Source organism: Gouania willdenowi, chromosome 5, assembly GCF_900634775.1.
Source record: "Gouania willdenowi chromosome 5, fGouWil2.1, whole genome shotgun sequence".
NCBI lineage: Eukaryota > Metazoa > Chordata > Actinopteri > Blenniiformes > Gobiesocidae > Gouania > Gouania willdenowi.
The window spans coordinates 41426544-41446657 of NC_041048.1; the positions used below are offsets into that span (position 1 = coordinate 41426544).

Here is a 20114-nt window from a genome sequence, read left to right on the forward strand (position 1 = left end):
TGATAGGTTGATGCTAGCTAATGCTAACGGTAATGCTAGGCTAGTGCTAATTCAGTGTTCAATGATACAGGCCAGCACCTTCATCCTCACTTATTCTAGTAATATATGATTCAGAATAGGTCATATGTACATTGTATATGACATTACATTATTATGTTTTTTAGGTGAGCAGGAGCAGGCGGTACATGACTTCAGGTTAAAGGTCTGAAGGGGTACGGGACAGTGAAAAGTCTGGGAACCACTGGTGTAAATGAAACTCAACAATATTTGTAAGTGCTCACCGTTTCCATGGTGATTATATCACATGATTGCAGTCATTTTTAATGTTAAACTGTTGAAAAAACTCAACATTCTTACATTCTTTCTCAAATTATTACATAATATGTTCCTTAATTAAACACAAATTGGTCAAAAATCAAAGAAGTGTAAAGTGTAGATCCTGTTGGGAATGATATCTGTCACTTAGTGCTTGGATCTTGTCGGTTTCTTACATATTTTGAACTTTAAGTATACGTAGCAGTGGAAACTCGGGAACGATAACGTTGAAATTACTTGTTTTCCAGCATAAAATCTGAAACCCTCTTGAGATCAAACTCCTCCGTATTTGGCCCCTGAACTGATTTAAGGGATTTTAGATTCACACCAGTAAGAAATCAGTGAGTCCACTTTGACTGTTGTAGAGTGACGAAAAGTGACTGAAATCATACAAAATTTTGCACGAGATTTGAAACATTTCCTTTTCAGGAGGTGAACTCTGTAACACCGGTATTTTTTATGCGAGAGTTATAATTTCCGTCTCATTGTGTGTAAATGAGAATATTGTTGAAATCAAAGACTGTCTGTTTGCTAAAGGTGCAAAAATTGTGCGTAAATGTGTGGTAATCTCCAGAAATATGCATGTGAGGTGATATTCAGTGTCATAATACAATTACAGCTCAATTTGCTTAGAAAACAACAATAGAAATAATCAAACAATAATAACAATATTGTCATTTCCATTTCAGCAACGTTATTGAGATATTTAAATTTTGCAGAATTCTAAGGGTAATGGAAACACAGTTTGGTTTGGTTTATAATCAGAAATAGTTTCATCAGGATTAAGTGTAGGTCAGTTCTCTGAAAGACCCAAAGATTTGGAAAGGCCTGCCAGCATCGTTTATACATGAATTACTGTAAATACAGTGTAAAAGCAGCTTAAACTGTACCGCTGACAGAAACACGAGTGGGAGTGAGCAGATCCAAACATCTCTGAACACTGCAGAGAAACATTACTGTGTTGTTGTTTTTCTAACAGATTAACACAGATATAAACACATTTGCTGCTGTTTTAATTTGGCTTTACTCAGTTTGGTTTTTTCTCTCACTTCAGTGACTCTGTGGCAGAAAATCATTGATGTGTGACGTCCAAGTGCAATTTTTACTCAAGCCCCAATTCTGTTCAAGGCTGTCCATGAAATATGCATTCATTCCATAAGGTAAAACAATATATGTGCCCTGGGTCACCTGCATTCCAGGATAAATGCCCCCTTAAATAAGTCATAGAAGAAGATCTACAATATTAATCTATGTCGTGGTAAAAAATGAGATGGTTTCCAAAGTGTATTTGTCACATCGTTTGTCTGCACTGAGCTGCGTTCACAGCACACGACGTTAAAATCAGTTTAAAATGCATTGCAGGGAATGATTTGGAAACATATATTTGATTATTGATATTATTGATACAGGATCACTTTTACTAGTTCTGACTACAGCATTTTCACATTAGGGTCATTTTATGTCATTCCACAAATTTTCCACATACTTCAGTCAATTTTTACCAATTGTTTTGTGATTATTCACTGTAAATTTTTAGTTCGATCAGATAAAGACTTTTTGAGATATGGACAATTTAGTGAGAGGGGGGTGTGTCCTTATTGTTCTTCCATGTTCATCTTCCAATATGTCAGGAACTCCAGCACATAGGAAAGGTAAATATGCTATATTAATACTCTCAGAATATAGAAATATATAAATGATTATCAGACACAGAGCTAAGCTACAACAGCCTCATGAAAAGGATTTTCAATATCGGTTAGTGATAAAATAACCCAAAGTTTGGGTCCTAAATAAAAATGGAGAAGTTGCATAAAGAAAAATTGTTTCATATAAGAAAAAGTAACCTTTATACAATAAATTAAAAGAATTTTTTTTCTTAAATTCCCACATATAGTTATGGACCAAAGGGCCAAATGTGGCCCTTTGGTCTAATTTGGTGCAGCCCCAAAAGTAAAAGCACAAAATGACTTAAACACATAAATTGACAAAAAAAAAAAAATAAACACAATATTTACACCAAAAACTCAAAGGACGACCACAAAAATACAGAAAAGTAAATGAAAAAGCAAGGAAAACATAAAAAAATTACACAAAAATGACTTTTCCATCACAAATAGACTCAAAATCACCCAAAAATTGAGAGAAAAGCAAACAAAACGACAACAAAAGTTCACAGAATGACAGAAAACTATACAAAACACAACAAACACATAAAATGACTCCGAAAACATAAATGACAACAGAAATAAACAGATTTGCTCCCAAAACAGCACACAACATAACAACAAAAACACAAACAAATAAAGGAATACAAAATGATAACAAAAATACACAAAGAGTCCAAAAACACACAAGACAAAAGTAACAGAAAAACGACAACAAAAACCCATAAAACCTGTTTTTTTGTTTGTATTAATGCTCAGATTAGTCATTATCAGAGCAGTGTCGGCGTCATTGGGGGGGCATTCGCGGGCAGTGCCCCCCCAGCTGACCTACTGTGCCCCCCCCACTCCTCTTACTACAGGGGGAGTTTTTTATTAATCAAAGACATCTGATTGGCTGTCGCAACTGTGTCCATTCACTGACAGTGTACGGGCGTCTGCTCCATAGATATGATATACTGTGATGTCATTGTTCAACATTTGTGCTATTGAACGTACCCTAGAGCTGTTGTTAGGATCAGCCACTAGAATGTGTATATGTCTATGACCTGCTCTGTTGATTCACGTGACGTCACTCACATCGCGACAAAGCGAGAGCTCAGACAAAGAGCAGGAAGTGAAACTTGAGAATCTGACGTCAGAAATCATCGAAATGTCCGTGTTTAGTGTAGTTTACGGATGCTCCAATCGTTCTAACACTGAAAAAGAAAATACATTTTATAAAGTACCAAAGTTTGTCGTTCACCAAGATAAAACTGTTATTAAGTCAGTGATTCTCAACATGTGGCTCTTTATGTCTTAAATGTAATGATCATTCCCCAGCAAACCTTAAAAAAGGGAAAATGTTTCATTTTTTATGGCCATTTTCCAACGTCTTTTGTTCCATTTTTGCCCCTTTTTAAAAAAAGTGGACACTTTTAGCTCCTTTTGCTAATAAATATCTCTTTTCCTAATTTTTGTCCATTTTTGTCAATTCTTTAACCATTTTTGGCCACTTTTCATCCCAATAATCTACCTTTGGCCAATAAATAACACTTTCCTTTTTCTTCCCAAATTTTGCCTCTTTTTGTTCCACATTTTTGCCCTTTTTCACTATTGTTTGCCATATTTGGTTGATTTAGGCTACGTTTAGCTGCTAGTCTTGACTGTTCTTGGCCTATTTTAGTCACTTTTGGACCATTTTTTGCCATTTGTTACTCAATTTTTATCACTTTGCTCATCATTGTTAACTCTTTGTTCACCTTCTCTGGTGGTTTGTCAAATGGATGGCTGTGATTGGCTGATCACCATTCAATCAATCTAACTGGACCGATATGTTTTCAATAACGAATAAAAAGCTTTAGTTTTATAAAGGTGCTGTTGTCACATTACTCACTTCCCCCATGGGTGAGACGTGCCTGTCCACCATCATTTCCTACATTGTGTTTGACTGTAAACGTATCTCAGAGATTATTGGTAAGTTTGACGTCTTCTGTTGGCTTTAAATAATCAACATGAGACGCTTCCTGACTTCATTCTTCTTTGTGTTACAGTTCTACGTTGATCATGATGACAAATGCAGAGCTACGGCTGCATGTGTGATCTAAAGTGGTTCCTCTATAAATGTGTGTGTGTGTGTGTGTTTAAGTGTTCTGTTAAGACCACTCCCAGTCAATAGAATCCATACTGCAGGCCTTGTAAAGACCAGCCCTGGCACCTCCTCTCCTGGCACCGCCCTCCACAGCTCATGTGCATAATTGACCAGTTTAAAAAAAAGAGAAAGGAATAACCAGTGGTGCCCAGTGGTGCAGTTACACAGAGACAGCAACACTTCACATGGGAAACATTTCTCATCTTCTCGCAGTAGAACACAATTCGCCTCAAGGCTACAGGAGGGAGAGGTTTTAAAGGCTCTGTAGTCTCTAAATAAGCATCTTTATTCTAGTGCATGAGCACACTGTGGTACTTTATTACTTTAACACGGACATGATTTAGAAACTAATCTATGTGAACAGACAAATAAAACAACAACTGCATTACTTCAGTTTACATTACATAATAGGAATAAAAAGGTAAATCTACTCTGTAATCATCATTGGATTATTTATTATAATATTACAGGTCAGTAGTAACTACAACTGCAGATAAACCATGAATCATTGTGTAAATTATCAACTAATTCAGTTGTAGATATCTCCAAAATAATACACACATTCAATGAAACTCCACCATCAGTAGGGCTCATATTTGCTTATATCACGTGATGGATGTCATTTTTAACCTGAAATTGTTATAATAACTCATGTTTCCACAAATTCTGCTGATTTCTTCAAATTATTCCACAAAATTTCCCCAAATAAAAAAAAAAATGGCCACAAAATCAAATAAATTGAAAGTGAACATCCTGCAGGGACTGATTTGTGTCACTTATTGTTTTGATATTATCAGTGTTGTAAATATTTTATCATTTATTTATAAATGAAGCACAAACTAGAGCACAATAATGATTAAATTCTAAAATCTGCCCCGTATTTGGTCCCTCAACCAAAGTGAGTTGGAAACCTCTGCCCTATAGCTGTAAATATTTAACTGTGGAAGCTTTTTGCCAATATCTGATATTGTTCGACACCAATTTTTGGATTTTCTGATATTAAAAATGGCACCAATACATACATAAGCCCCTCCCCCACACCACATTTAGGACACATTATAAATCTCTCCATGGAAATAACAGCTTCGTCCTACTATTCCACAATTAAACGCACAAAATAAAAAAACAAATTCAACTTAAGTGATGGAAAAAATGACGCATTGTTTTTTAAGAAATGTCTCAAACAACAGCACATGGAAAAACCGATACTGAAATGAACCGATATTACATTTTATAGCAAATATCGTCCAATAATATCGCGAGGCCGTGGATCGTCCATCTCTATTTAACAGTTTGTTGTTTACTGAGTTATTGGATTGTGACCCCATCATCATTTTCTATAATATGTTAAGGTTTTATTTATTCAGACAACTTTTTTCCAGAAAAATTACTTTGATCTTAAACATGTCAGGAGATCAAAGTAAATTTACCAAAAAAATAGTTGTAATTTTTTTCTTCTAGAATCCATTTTTGATCACATTTTATAGTGTTATAAATACAGAGTGGCCAGGATCAGTCACAAATAGCACCATCATAGTATTTTTACATTTTATTTGAACTAGATTTATATTTGATGAAGTGAAAGTATAGAATACAGTTATTTAAAATTGGGTCTAGTGTTTTAATTTTATATCAATAATAAAAAAAACAACTAAGCAGTCACTTTAATTACTACATATTTCAGGCGACCACAATTAAGTTCTAGGCGAGCCCCAAGGTTGAAAAACACTGAGCGAGCGTCTGGGGTAATTCTGGGCTTCATTCAGCAAACATCAGTAGCATCAGAAATCAATGCATTTTCTGGAACGTGGTGGTCTATCAGTGTTTGTAGTTTAACGTCGTTCCACAAACCTTCAGATCAAAGGCTCCGCCTCAGCAGTTTAGTCACAATGTGTTTGAAAAGCATTAACGGTTGGAATGTAATAAAGTGAAAACATGTTTTCTAAAGTGTCTGAGTTTTAAACCATCGTTGAAACATGAAAAAACTCCTAATGCACAACAATGCTAAATGCTAAGCTAATGTTGTTTATTGACCTTCTTCTATGTAAAAGATAAGAAAAAGTATTTCACTGAATCAGACACTATTGGAATGTTTTGGTTTAACTATATTACTTTATTGATATATTAATATTTGTATGACTCTGCTTTAGCGTATTGAATATTTGTATTTCTATACAGTTTTATATCAACCTGCCAAGGCTACAGATAAAAATGAGCCTGAGGCTTCAATTTCATGTGTTCATAAATATGTGCAGTCCCTTTTATAAATAAATAAATAAATAAATAAAAGATCTGAATGAGGTTTGTGTATCAGAGTTCCAGCAGTATTTGAACTTAAAGGATCACAGCATATTTCAGTGAAATGATCCACATTGAGCTGCTTTGACAGGTTGTTTTTTCCCCATGAGCAAAACAAGCAGGAAATAAAAAGAACAATTCCTTACCTGGAACAAAGAAGTTGTTGATCCGGATCAGGAGGAAGAACATGGAAAACAAGAGAAACAAAGAAAGAGAAATGAGCAACGGAGGAAACATGAGTCTGAACATGAATTCTAGAAAAGACACACGCACACGCACACACGCACACACACACACACACACACACACACACACACACACACACACACACACACACACACACACACACACACACACACACACACACACACACACACACACACACACAGCTGTAAAAACCACAAAGGTCTGTTTCACTCGTCAAACTCCTTCCAATCTTCTCCTCTTTAGTGTTTTTTTTTTATTGTTTTTGGAGTCATTTTGATTATTTTAGTTCTCTTTTGTTTTCTTGTGGTCATTTTGTGTAATTGTTCTATGAATTTGCTATTTTCAGTCATTTTGGGTGCATTTGCTTTGTGACATAACCATTGTCTATGTCTGCTTCAGAGTTTGTTTCAGGTGTAAAGGTCAGATAAATACGATCTAGCCGTTCAGACAGCATCGATTTACAAAATATCAGTTAAGGCCTGGGTCAGATTTGAGAAAATCAAATTAGTGCTGTTCAAAATGTCGGATACATGTCGTGTATTGGCAAAAAAAAGTCAACCAGACGGAATGACAAGAACAATCCATCATGGTTACTGTGAACAATGTAAGCACTAAAAGCTGAAGAAAAGAAGATAGGCAACTGGCAGCCTGGGCGCCACATGCAGCCCTTGGTCTAATTTTAAAAGTAAATCTACAAAATGACAGAAAATGACACGAAACACGAGCAAGAACACATTAAAAACACAAATAATTGCAACATTGCGGGAAAATACACTAAAAGACAAGATAAAAACACAAAAATACTCCAAAAACACACAAAACGACTACAAAAATGCACAAAAACACAACAGTAATACACAAAATTACTCAGAAAAATATACAAAAGTACAATAAAAGACACAAACACAAAAAAACGCTCTGCAAACTCACAGTACTAACAAACAAGCAAAACGACAACAGAAATACACAAAAATTACTCAAAAAAACGTAAAATGACAGAACAAATACGCAATATGACTCCAAAAAACATAGATTTTACAGGGAAAAAAAAGACAACAGAAATGCATTAAATACCACATAATGAGCAAGACAACAACGAACATACACAGAATGACAGAAAAACACACAATGATTGTTGATCATGTGACCCTCTGATCAAACAAACACATTTTTGTGGCCCTGCTGTGATAAAAGTTCCCTCTGACGTACAGTATGACTTTTAAAATGTGCTTTTGCAATGGCAGAACTAGGTCTTCACACACTCGCACACGCACACGCACACACACACAGGCAGGCGCACACGCACACACTAATGTGACTATGGTATAGTCAAACTTGTGTGTAATCAGCTGGACCATCTTTTATTAATATGCTGTGAATCCTCCACAACACTGTAACAATGGCTGACAGCGAATGCAGATTACAGAGTTTCCCACAGAGCTTTATCAAAGAAAACTGTTGTCTGGTCTGTTGCAGGTAGTGTCTGGTGTACCAGATACCACAGCCTCAGATACTTCCAGTGCCTTCACTTCCCACAATCTGAGTTGGTCTAAATATAACTTTTATGACCCATACGACTCCTAAAACCATCTGATATTCAAATTCATTGACGTTGTGTCATCTTTCCCTCATCAGACGTCATCACAGACTGTTTAACAATGTGAAATTATGCTTAATGGGTTCTTTCACAAATGGTCAACACACTTTGGTCTTAAAAAATTGAGAATTTTTTACCAATTGTTCTTTATTAAATAGTCACACTGTAGTTTCATCGGATTATTATTTTTTTAGATTTACTGACTTTCGCTCATCCTTATTTTTCTTCCATGTTCATCTTCCAATATGTCTGTAACTCCATCACATAGAAAGGTAAATATGGTATAGTAATAAGCTCCACCCACTCTCTGCTATACATCCTATCTGGTGGACAGATCTATTTCTATATTCTGAGAGAGTATTATTACTATACCATATTTACCTTTCTATGTGATGGAGTTACAGACATATTGGAAGATAAACATGGAAGAACAATAAGGAAAAAATCAAAAATCAGATCAAACTAAACATTTACAGTGTGAATATTGAATAATTAAGGAACAATTGGTAAAAATTTCAGAATTTTTCGACACCAAAGTGTGTGGAACGTCCAGAATATTTGTTGGAATGACCCTAATACAGTTAACGCTGATGATATTTTCATTAACTCCATGTTTCTGCAGCTGTCGAGGTTTACACTAGAGGTTCATCTGTGAACTTTAGGCCCAAAGGCAACCATCACGGTACAAATGTGAGGCTTTAGTGAGCCGCTGCAGGCTTCCTCACAACACGCTTTCAGCTTTTGTCTGAGAAAAAGAAGCCGTGGGCATGCAAGGAGGCACAAAGAGGATTCTGACACAGTGAGAATAAAACAAAAGCTTTTTTCCACCGGACACCTCGGCACACCACGCTGCTGCTCGTCTTTGAAATGAAGCGTCTTTAAAGCTTAGCTAGGATAATGTGAGTGTCCCAGTTTAGACATTTATTTACTACGACTAATGTAGAGCATGAACACAGTCAGTTTGAACACATTTTTATAGACATGCTTCAATAATAGGGTAGAACGATGCAATGAGATCACAACATGATATACAGAACATCATATTTATTATATTAGATATTATTCAAATGTTTTTGTATCTGTGTATAGAGAAATAAAAATAAATGAAACTTTATCTTTTTAAAGTATCACTGTCAGACTGACACTTCCTACCAATGTGGAACTAGAAACACACATCAGCTAAAAAGCACTAATCATCATCATCATCATTATTATGATCATCATTATTACTATGACGTCTTTAAAAACATCCACAGTCTAAACTGCACCAGTCAAACTCAAGGCATGGGGGCCAAATCCAGCCCTTTAGAGCATCCAAATTGGCCCCACAGCAGAAAACAATTAATTCAGTTATAAATATCTTTAAAAGAATACACAAAATCAATAAAACTACACAATATTAGAAGGGCTCACATTTCCCTATAATTAGATCACATAATCTAATCAATGCCATACATATTTTATAATGTATTATAAATAATGATTAAATTACTTTAGTATTTTCCAGCCTAAAATATATATATATATCACATATTTTAGAACAGAACAAACGCTCTTTATTAATAAGGTGCAAAGAAAAAAAACTTTTTCTATTTTTTGTGGTCAAGGTTCAGCAAGTCGATTCTTAAGTTCCTCTCACGCACCCCAGTTTGAGAACCACTGCCATAGACAGTTTACGGTCCACACACACACGAGAGAGTGGGCGTGTCACAATCAAAGGAGAAAACAACGCTGCTGACCAGTGTTTCATCGACGACATTGTTTTATATGAAGATAAGACTATGTAACTATTAAAAAAAAAACACACATGTGAATGGAAACCACATCAAAATATATTGATAATTCTGTAACTGATTTAAATTAAACAATAATGTTCACATGGGACGAAACATGTGACTCACTGAAGCATATTTATAGTTGGAGGCAAAAACCATAAATGAGGTAAGAACCTGAATTTTCTGTTTGCTAAATGTGTGCGTTCATATGAAGACAAGGAATCTTTAGCAACATATACATATATACATATATATATACATATATACATATATATATATATATACATATATACATATATATATATATATGTATATATCAATCTATATCAGGGAGTCGCATTAAACCATTTTCTCTGCAAAATCTCCTCGTGTCCTACTGAAAAACCTCTCCCACTCCTACTTTGATGTCATATATTTGCAGCGATTTATGCAGATTACAAGCTTTGTTTTTCCATTTTAAAAATGATTTCAGAGTACGGTTCTAAAGACATTTTAAACAGCAGGGAAAACATCGAGATAATTCATATATTTTGAGCCAGAAAAACAGCAGCGTCCTCATATATGTGCTCTTATTTTGAAAAGAACAACTTCTGGTCTCACCATAATGAAATAAGGGATTTTTTTTGTTGTCGTCTGAGCGAAAATCAAATACCCAATCGTTTTTGGATTGAAATTCAATAACCAAAACATGAACTGACCGTGAAGTATGTGTCAGTTATTGCTTCATTCATCTACTGGTGCATCTACTGGTGCATCTACTGGTGCAAATACCAGTGACATTAGCCGCTAGGTTAGCTACACTTGGGCAGGTTTCCAGTCCCTCACGGGACCAACACACACAGAAACAGACGAACGGATCATTTGGAAGTCAACCATCACGTTTTTGGACTGAGGAAGGCACAAAGAGAGAAGCTAGCTAAGCTAACACCTGCTAACCTCCACACGCCAGTGACGCGTGCTCTGGTTTAAAACTAAAACTATTTCAGCAAATCTCTGAATAAAATAATGTGTTCAGAGTCATGAGGGACTTTATTAGATCTGTGTGTCCTCTAAAGGTCGTAGACTCCAGGGATGAAGCTCGATGTAATCCTGGAAACATGGACGTACGCTGGAGGCTGATCTCTGGAATGGAGCGACCACCATTAGGCCAGCGTCCGCCCTCCCAGTGCAATCCCACTGTTTATTTAGGGCCCAGGCAATTTAACGGCTCAACAGATCTGCTCAATTATTTAGCAGTGTGTGTGTGTGTGTGTGTGTGTGTGTGTGTGTGTGTGTGTGTGTGTGTCGGCCACCTTGGAGCATTAGGGGATCGTTTGGTTGGCTCTCGGTCCCGAGCACCTGCTGAATCCTCTGGCAGAGTGAGCAGGACTTTCAGCTGCCGTTTATTGCACTGTTGCAATTTTTAAAAATATATTCAGCAAGGCCAAAGTTTTTGTACAGTTCCTGACTATTCACAGGAGGTTGACCAACAGAATGGATGACTTAGTGCATCTGAAAACAGAGCTGGAGAAGTCCTGATCTCACAGGGAAAATGTTGTATTGGTTTTTACTAAATCAGGAAATAAGAGTTTGTTATTTCTTTTTACCAAAGTCTAAGAAAAGGTGGTTAGCAAAAATAAAAGCACATTCAACAACCTCTAACTGCTCAGCTTATGAACTCCACTTAACCCAACATACTTGTTTAAACACTATTAGACACAGACGTGGCAAAAATATAAAGTAAAACCACAACAAAAATGGCATCAAACGAGTCACTGTGTTCTTTGATTAAAAAGAACGTAAATCACGGCGAGAATGAAGTAAAGCACTTCTTAAAGAAGCTCTTCTGCTTTGGCGCCATATTTTCTTCCTTCTACAGAATTCCCATTCCCACAATGCAATGCCTCAAACTTTTCAGAAGTCCAAGTCACATGACCATTTGTCAACTGAGGTGTATTGATTAATGCAATATACATTTTACCTAGATTTGAGTGTTGGCCTTTTGTATGCTTGCAGGACACATGTTTTCACAATTGGACCTTGACACCTTAGAATCACTGCTGTTGGAATGTTATATTGACTTAGAAAACAGAAAAGTTCCTTGTCTCAGGCTAGTTCTTCCTCTAACCGCAGCTGTATGCCATAAACTAATCTAACTCCGGGCTTTGTTCGTTGATATATGGGAGTTTTACCACCGTAATAAATATGTGTTGCTTCCTTTCTTTGTCCCTTAGCTAAAGCCTTAGACTCCACATGTTGGGTTTCAGGTTTCTCGTCAGATCCATATATGTATTTGATTGGCTGTTCTTTCTGCAGAGTAGAGTTTGACTTTGCAGTTCTTAGACCTACCATGGAGGGTCTAACGCCGACACCCATCTTCACTTTGTATTAATAAAATGTTATGTTTATATCAAGAAGGTGTCCGCGGAGAATTCTTCACATCATCACATCAACATTTAGATAAAGGGGAACCCACCACACAACAAACCCAATGTTTGTGATGGACTGAAAAACAAATGTTCGAACAGAAATTTCTGCCTTCCGTCTCTCATCAATCTGTCACCGATCTTTTTGGTTTTTGAGAGATGTTCCAAGATCTATGTGGTCTTTCAACGATCCCTCCCGTCTTTCAGTGATCTCTAGTTGTTATGCTGATCTCTCAACGAGAGCAGAAGCATTTACACAGTGATGTGTTTTCAACGTTTCATATTCTCTTTTTTCTGTTAGGCAAGCATTATTAAAGCCATTCTCCACATTGATATTATATTGAAGCAAAAACAACATATTTACAATTCTATCTACATTAAAACTTTCTGAGTTGTATAAAATATATTTTCAGCGAGGCTTTCTCTTCTTTCCTAAAGCCCTGAAACTACGGCTATTGATAAAATGGCAATTATAAGTTAGTTGGAAGGAATAAAGTGCTGGAGTCAGACACACTGAGAGGATTCCTAGCCTCCTAGAAATAGAGACCCCCCAAACCCACACAGTCAGAAAATGAAACCAGCACTACATTTGTTTGGCTCATTTTCGGGATAATCAACTTTTATTGTGTGAAATTGGATTCTCCAAATTTAGTTCATGGGCTCGTACTTTCTCTCCCAAATTTCATTATGCAGCCTGATGTACAATCAGCGCTTGTTAAACCTCTGATCCAAGCTGGTGAACAGCAACGTTCCTTCAACCTCAGCAGCAGAAAACTTTCAGACAGACGTGCACGTGGGTATCAAAAAAACATACAATAATAATAATTAAACTGTATAAATGTAGGAATCAGTCCGATAACTTAAAAAAAAGACACTGACAGCATTATCTGTGGATAGATCAGGGTCGGGGTCGATTACAATTGTAATCACATAATTGATCATTGCAATTATGACATAATTATGATTGTAATTTTAAATTAAAAAAAAAACTGTTGCTGTTAAATATCAACTCCCACTACCTGTCAGTTCTGTTGAGGATCATTTTACTATTTTAAAAAATATACATAAAACTAGTGGTATACTGACTCAGACCCCCACATCAAAAATATTAATATCAATATATTCACTGATTAGGAAGTCTGACAAGGAAACCAAGAGACATGGGTCAAACTGACCTGTTAGCATTAGAGATGCTAACAGAAAGCTAACACAAAAGGAAGATCACGTTTAATAAGGTTTATTTATTAATGGCTCAGTAATTGAGCACATAATTGTAATTTACGTTCAGGAGAAAAATAATAATTGTAATTGTAATTTGAATTGGAACTAATGATGGTCAGTTTAATCATAATTGAGTTGTAATTGAACATGGATAATTGAAGACATAAATGTAGTTTTAAAAATGTAATTGACCCCAACCCTGGGATGGATATATATATATATATATATATTTAATTTTAGTTCATTGTGTAAAGGGAAATAAAGCTCCTTTGTTTAGCTGCCACGTGCATCACAGACAGAGGGATGCGCTGCCGTGCGCGTGTTTCCGTGCACGCTCCCTGTTGGCTCAGGGCACAAAACTGTGTAAATGTCAAGGTTTTGCAGCTTGGTGCTTTTTAAACTCCCAATAAGCCACTGTTGGCCCTTCACAAATTCTGTTCCCAGGCTAAAGCTGCTCTAACACACATGACTTTTAAATGGATTATGATGCTAATAATTAATTGGCTGAGTGACTTCTTTACCCTTACATTGACTTTTCACTGTTCCTCCTCCTTTACTTCTTGCAGGTCTTTCCTTGAACTACAGTTTATTGTCTCCCAACGGTTCGTTACCCCGTTGGTTTTTATGGTCAGCGTGTGTCAGCTGTTCAGAAAACCTTGAAGACCTACAGATTAATTTAAGGTATGTTTGAGAGAAAGTGGTGGATATATAGACTTTAGAAAGCAGCCTCACGTGAGCCATTTAAAAGCATCTAAATGAAAGTGGAGGTGCAGATGATGTTGTTGACAGACTACAGGGTATTATTAGCAGCATTAAACAGCAGAATGATGAAGATGTCTCAGGGACCAAGTGCACGCTTCAATGTGCTATTAGCTCATTTTAAAAAGCTTTAAATCTTGGCAGTGTAATTTATATGATGCTTAGAAAACCAAACATTGTCACATACACACACGCTTCAGCTCACTTTTCCATTCCAAAAGCACTTTTACTCACAAAACTGTGCATTTGCAAGCCAAAGCTGTCACAGATCTAGTGCACACACACATTACAGAAGAAAAACACAAACCCAGCGCTACTGCCACTGGCATTGTGGGAAAAAGAATGTGTGACCCTGAATGGGATGGAGCTTTTTCTGCTTCTTCTGTTATTATTGGCCCTGTTTTTCTCATTATATTTAATTTAATTATATTGTAGTATTTCCTCTGTTTTGGGATGCAGTCCAACCTTTTTACTGGAGTAATGTGAACAGACTGCTGTGCCTGAGCAGCTGAATGTAAAAAAATATCTGAAAACGTTTCAGTTTTCAAATGTATCCTGCACTTCTCTCATATTGACACTTTATTTTAACGTACTATCTTGTTATTTGGTAATAACAGACTGGCCTTCACGCTCTACACGCACAACAGTTTGTCTTTCTGAAAACACTTCAACTGTTTCAGAATAAACACAATGCAGTAACCTAATAATGCATTGTGTTTCCAAATTCAAAATATGCAATTAATCATGATTAATTGTGCTCATATTTGTAATTAATTAGTTAGGAATTACAAATCTCAGTGTAAAAACAAGGAGCCAGCTGCAGTTTAGTAAGACGCTTCATTACAGTGATTCAATTCAATTCCAAGAACTTGATCTTTTCATTAGGAACTGAACTTGTGCCAGAGCACCTGATCATGTACTATCCATACAACCCACATACAGGGCAACATGAAAAACAAACACAGGCACTAAACCACACATGACACATGCCATTTACTATTAGGGGTGGGTACTGAAACGTGATACCAATACGACCTAAACGGTAGTAACCAGACTGAATAAGAACTAACGTTGCGGTGCTCCGCACTGGAACCGTTTCAAAAATACCAAGAAGGCACCGGTATCGGATAAAACCCAACCGATACCCAACCCTATGTACTATAGATAGTAGATAATTAAGATTTAAGATTAAAAATATCTGCTCATCCAAAGATAATTAAAAAGATCCTAAGAAGGTTGTATTAGAATTTGCAACAAAATAATTAAAAAAATATTTTTATATTCTTGGTTTTTCTCTTTTGAGACGTGGGCAACTGCTGGGCCGGGGGCCACATGCGGCCCTCGGTCTAATTTTGTTCGGTCCCCAAAAGTAAACGCACAAAATGACAGAAAAATACTCAGAGCACAACCATAAAAACACAAAAAAAATAACTGAAAAAGCATGGAAAGCATAAACAAATACACAAAAATGACTCCTACAAGACAAATTGACTCCAAAACCATAGAAAATATTAGCGAAAAGCATACAAACAACAACAAAACACATAAAATGGTTCCTAAATACACAAATTAACTATCAAAATGCCACACAACACAACAAAAACACAAACAAATAACAAAGAAATACAAAATAACTCCAAAAACACACAAGATGATTAAACAAATAACAAAATCTTTGTTTTTATGTCGTATTAATGCTCAGATTGGTCATTATTTTAAAATGCTAACATGAATGTTCATAACTTGGCCCTTGGATCTGAGTCACATTGTTGTGGCCCTGCTGTGATTAAACTTCTCTGCCTTAAAACTAATGACAACCTTCTCCTCATGCGCTTTAATATGGTTTATCTGACCAGTTGTTTCAACCTCAAGAAGCTGTAATTGATTGAAACAATGCATTGAGTTATCGGTTTATGTCTCTAGTGAAAAACTAATAATCAATAAATGATTATCAGACACAGAGCCAAGCTACAATAACATGTAAAGGAATAAAAACTAAAAATGAAGAAAAGAAATAGTTTAATATCCAAAGAAAGAGTAAACTTTATATTATAAATTAAAACAGATCAGATTTTTAATTACATTCACACTTGCAGTTATGGACCAAAGGAAATAGTTAAAAAAAAAAAAAGAAGGTCTTTTTTCAGGTTTCTAAAGCGTGTCACCCAAGAACCACTGAATATATGACTATGTGACTAAATTGGCCATATCTCAAAAAGTGCATCACATTACGTACACAGAGGAGAGAAAGTAAACGTTTAGTAAGACATTCATTTACTCTAAAGCTGTGAAATATGCTGAGCTGTCAAATCAACAGAGATGAGACCTTCATGTGCAAATGCAGGTCACGACCCAATGCCACCGTTTCTGGTCGAGGTTCATTAGATGTTGACGATTAATCTCAATAAAACAGATTCATCTGACGAAGCATCAACGTGAACCCTTTCACCCCCCAGTGATGGAAACCATTCTACACCTCCAGTACAAACTGGTCCAGCAAACCATCCATCATCTGTTTTCACTCTAAGTTTAGTGCAGAGGTTCTCAACCTTGGGGTCGTGAGACACTGGGAGGAGGACGCCAATTAAATCCCTTTGAGGATATTTTCTGAACAATTTGAGCCCATTTTTATCTGTTCCAATTTGTGTCATTTTATAATTTTTTTGTGTATTTTTGTGGTCATTTTTTGCACTTTTGTTGTTGCTTTTTGTGTTTTCCTGTAAGTTGGTGTATATTTGTATTCAGTTTGTGTTGTTGGAGTCATTTTTGTGTATTGTTTTTGGCCCTTTTTTCTATTTTTGCTACATTTTTACATATTTTACACATTTTTCCCACTTTCCAGACGTGTTCGGCACTTATTAACCCTTTCCACCACTTTTACACCTAATGTCACATATGTTGACCCATTATTGTCACTTGTAATGTTTTTTCACCATATTTCATGATTATTTTTGCTAATTTAACCACATTCACCATTTGTCATGTCCATTATTTGCCAGTTTAAACTAATTGTTCTTTTTACCACTTTTTCTCTTCGTTTTTGGCCACTTTAAACCTCTTTTCACAGTATTTTAGGTTTATTTTTTGCCATCTTAGCCACATTCACCATTTGTAATGTCCATTATTTGACAGTTTAAACAATTTTTTCCTACATTTTTTAAATTCCATTACCTGCAATTTGCAACTTTTAACCAAAATTATTTATAAAATCCCATTTCACCACCTTTTCCACTATTTTTGGTCACTTTGAACCATGATTAAAACCAGGATTTCCATCTTTAAGATGACTATAATAATAATAATAAACGTTCCTGGATAACAGTGGATATTATTCAGATTAATAAATAAATGTGATTATCACAGATTCATAGAACAATGGACCATCATTTTACTGACTTTATGGATGGACCCCAAAAATCTCTCCTTTATTCCCCCTTATAGATGGTCCTGTCTCCACATGACTGTTCTTCAATGTTCATGTCTGTGTTCAACCACCTTCAGCTACAGTGGGGGTCCCTGGTCTTTGGGACTTTTATTTTGGGGTCATGGCCCTAAAGAGGTTGAGAACCCCTGCTTTCGAGGATGTTGGTGATCAGGTAACAAACAGAACCTCTTGGTTTGGTTTCAACTGATTATTCTCTGTGAAATCGATAAAGGAAGTGCAGCAGCAGCAGCAGCAGCAGCAGCAGCAGCAGCAGCAGCAGCAGCAGCAGCAGCAGCGGCTGAAATGGGAAATGAGTGTGAAAAGGTCGTCTAATGTGGAGACACTGATGCTGTGAAATACACAAAGCATGATAGCAACATGTAAGTTTAGTTTGTAACTGAAACCACAAAGTGTTACTGCAGGGATTTAAACTGAGAGAAGAAGAAAGTAACATGGATTAAATCTATAAAATGTAGAAAACTGTCCAACTTAGCATTTAGTTAATGTTAACACTATAAAATGGATGAACTCTTGGTGTTCATGTCCAATAAAATCTAAAGTAATGATTATAGTGATATATTTGAAGTGTTAAAAGAGGTTGTGGATGTAATTATAATGAGTAGAAGGACAATCATTACAGAGACAAACCCACAAAAACCAACTGTAATTATTTCCTCAGAGAGTTTAAAAAATATGAAAAAACAATCCAATTTGTTCCACTTCAATATTCAATGTTAATGCAAACAAAACCACACAAACACGTTGGAGACAACAGGCTTATTATCAGTGTGATGTCATCCACCCATGATGCTTTGCAAAAAGATACTAGACTTGTACAACTGTAAATAATCTGTAAAGAATTGGTTTGTTTTTTAAAAGGCCATAAAATGAATATGGTCATAAAACAAGCACACGTCTTTAAATGTTTTTAGGTCAAACAGTGGAAACAGTGGATGAATAATCAAACGTTTCAGTTTCACTTTAGTTTATTTCAATAACGGACAGTGCAATTTAATAAAACACATGATTAAACATGAGTAAAAAAACCAGAATTAACCAAGGAGAATATTTTTCATCTGTAGTCCTCTGGCCATGATGTTGAAAAAGCAAATAAAATACATTAAAATACATTAACATGATAAACATACATGATAGAAAAAACAATCAGGACAATATGGTTACATCAATCTGCTGGTTAACCATAAACGTAAAAAAAACTGATTTTTATTCATGTAGGAATGACATTTTACGCTAATCAAAGGTGACATAAAAACCTGTGTTAAAAAATGTGATTTTATGTGATCTGATTAATGAGAATAATAACCAATCAAAATCATTCTGTTGTTTTCTGTGTTTCTGTATTTTTTGTTGTTGACATATTTCTTTTTCAGTATTTGTATATTTATGTATAGTTGTTCTTTGTGTTTTTAAAAATATGTGTTATTGTTTTTGACGTTTTGTATATTTTTCAGAATTTTTGTATTAAATTTGTGTTGTCGGTTTTGTGTATTTCTGTTTTTGTATTGATGTAGTTGTCCTGTGTGTTTTTAAATGTGTGCATTGTTAGAGTTATTTATGTGTATTTCTGTTGGCGTGTTGTACATTTTCAGGATTTGTCCTGTGTGTTTTTCGAGAAATTGTGTGTATTTTTGTTGTTCGTTTGTGTAAATGTGTTATTGTTTTGTAGTGGGTTTTTTTTGGTGATTTTTGGTGACGTTTTGTTTATTTTTCAGTATTTGTACTTTTTTGTCGTTGTCCTGTGTGTTTTTGGAGTTAAAATGCGGTGTTTGAGTTAATTTTATTTTTTTACATTTTATATATATATGTATTTATGTAGTTGTACTGTGTTGTTGAAATAATTGTGTGTATTTGTGTTGATATTTTCTATATTTTTCACTATTTGTATTTCTATGTCGTACCCCTGTGTGTTTTTGGAGTCATTTTGTGTAATTGTATTATTGTTTTGTGTTTAGTAATTTTGCTCATTTTTGTGGTTGTTTTGTTTGTGTTTTTCTGTAATTTTATGCATTTGTAATAAAATGTGTTGTTGGAGTTATTTTTATGTACTTTTGTTGAATTCTCAGTATTTGTATTTTTTTTGTAGTTGTCCTGTGTATTGTGTTAATTCTGCCTATTTGGTGTAATTTTATTGTTGTTTATTCTGTAATTCTATACGTTTATTTTGGGGACAGCACAATTTTAAACATATTAAACACTGAGATTCCTGATATTCCAGACCATAATCCAGAGTTGTAATCCTGCACTGCTGCTAATGTTCCAGAAGGACATGTTTTTTACCAGATTAACCATAAAGCAGAATC

The 20114-nt window shown here is 35.4% G+C and overlaps 1 protein-coding gene across 1 annotated transcript in view; it reads right to left on the bottom strand.

The window, feature by feature from the left end:
* Positions 1–20114, bottom strand: part of LOC114463275 (receptor-type tyrosine-protein phosphatase gamma-like) — a 303535-nt gene that overhangs the window by 171885 nt on the left and 111536 nt on the right. The window lies entirely within an intron of this gene.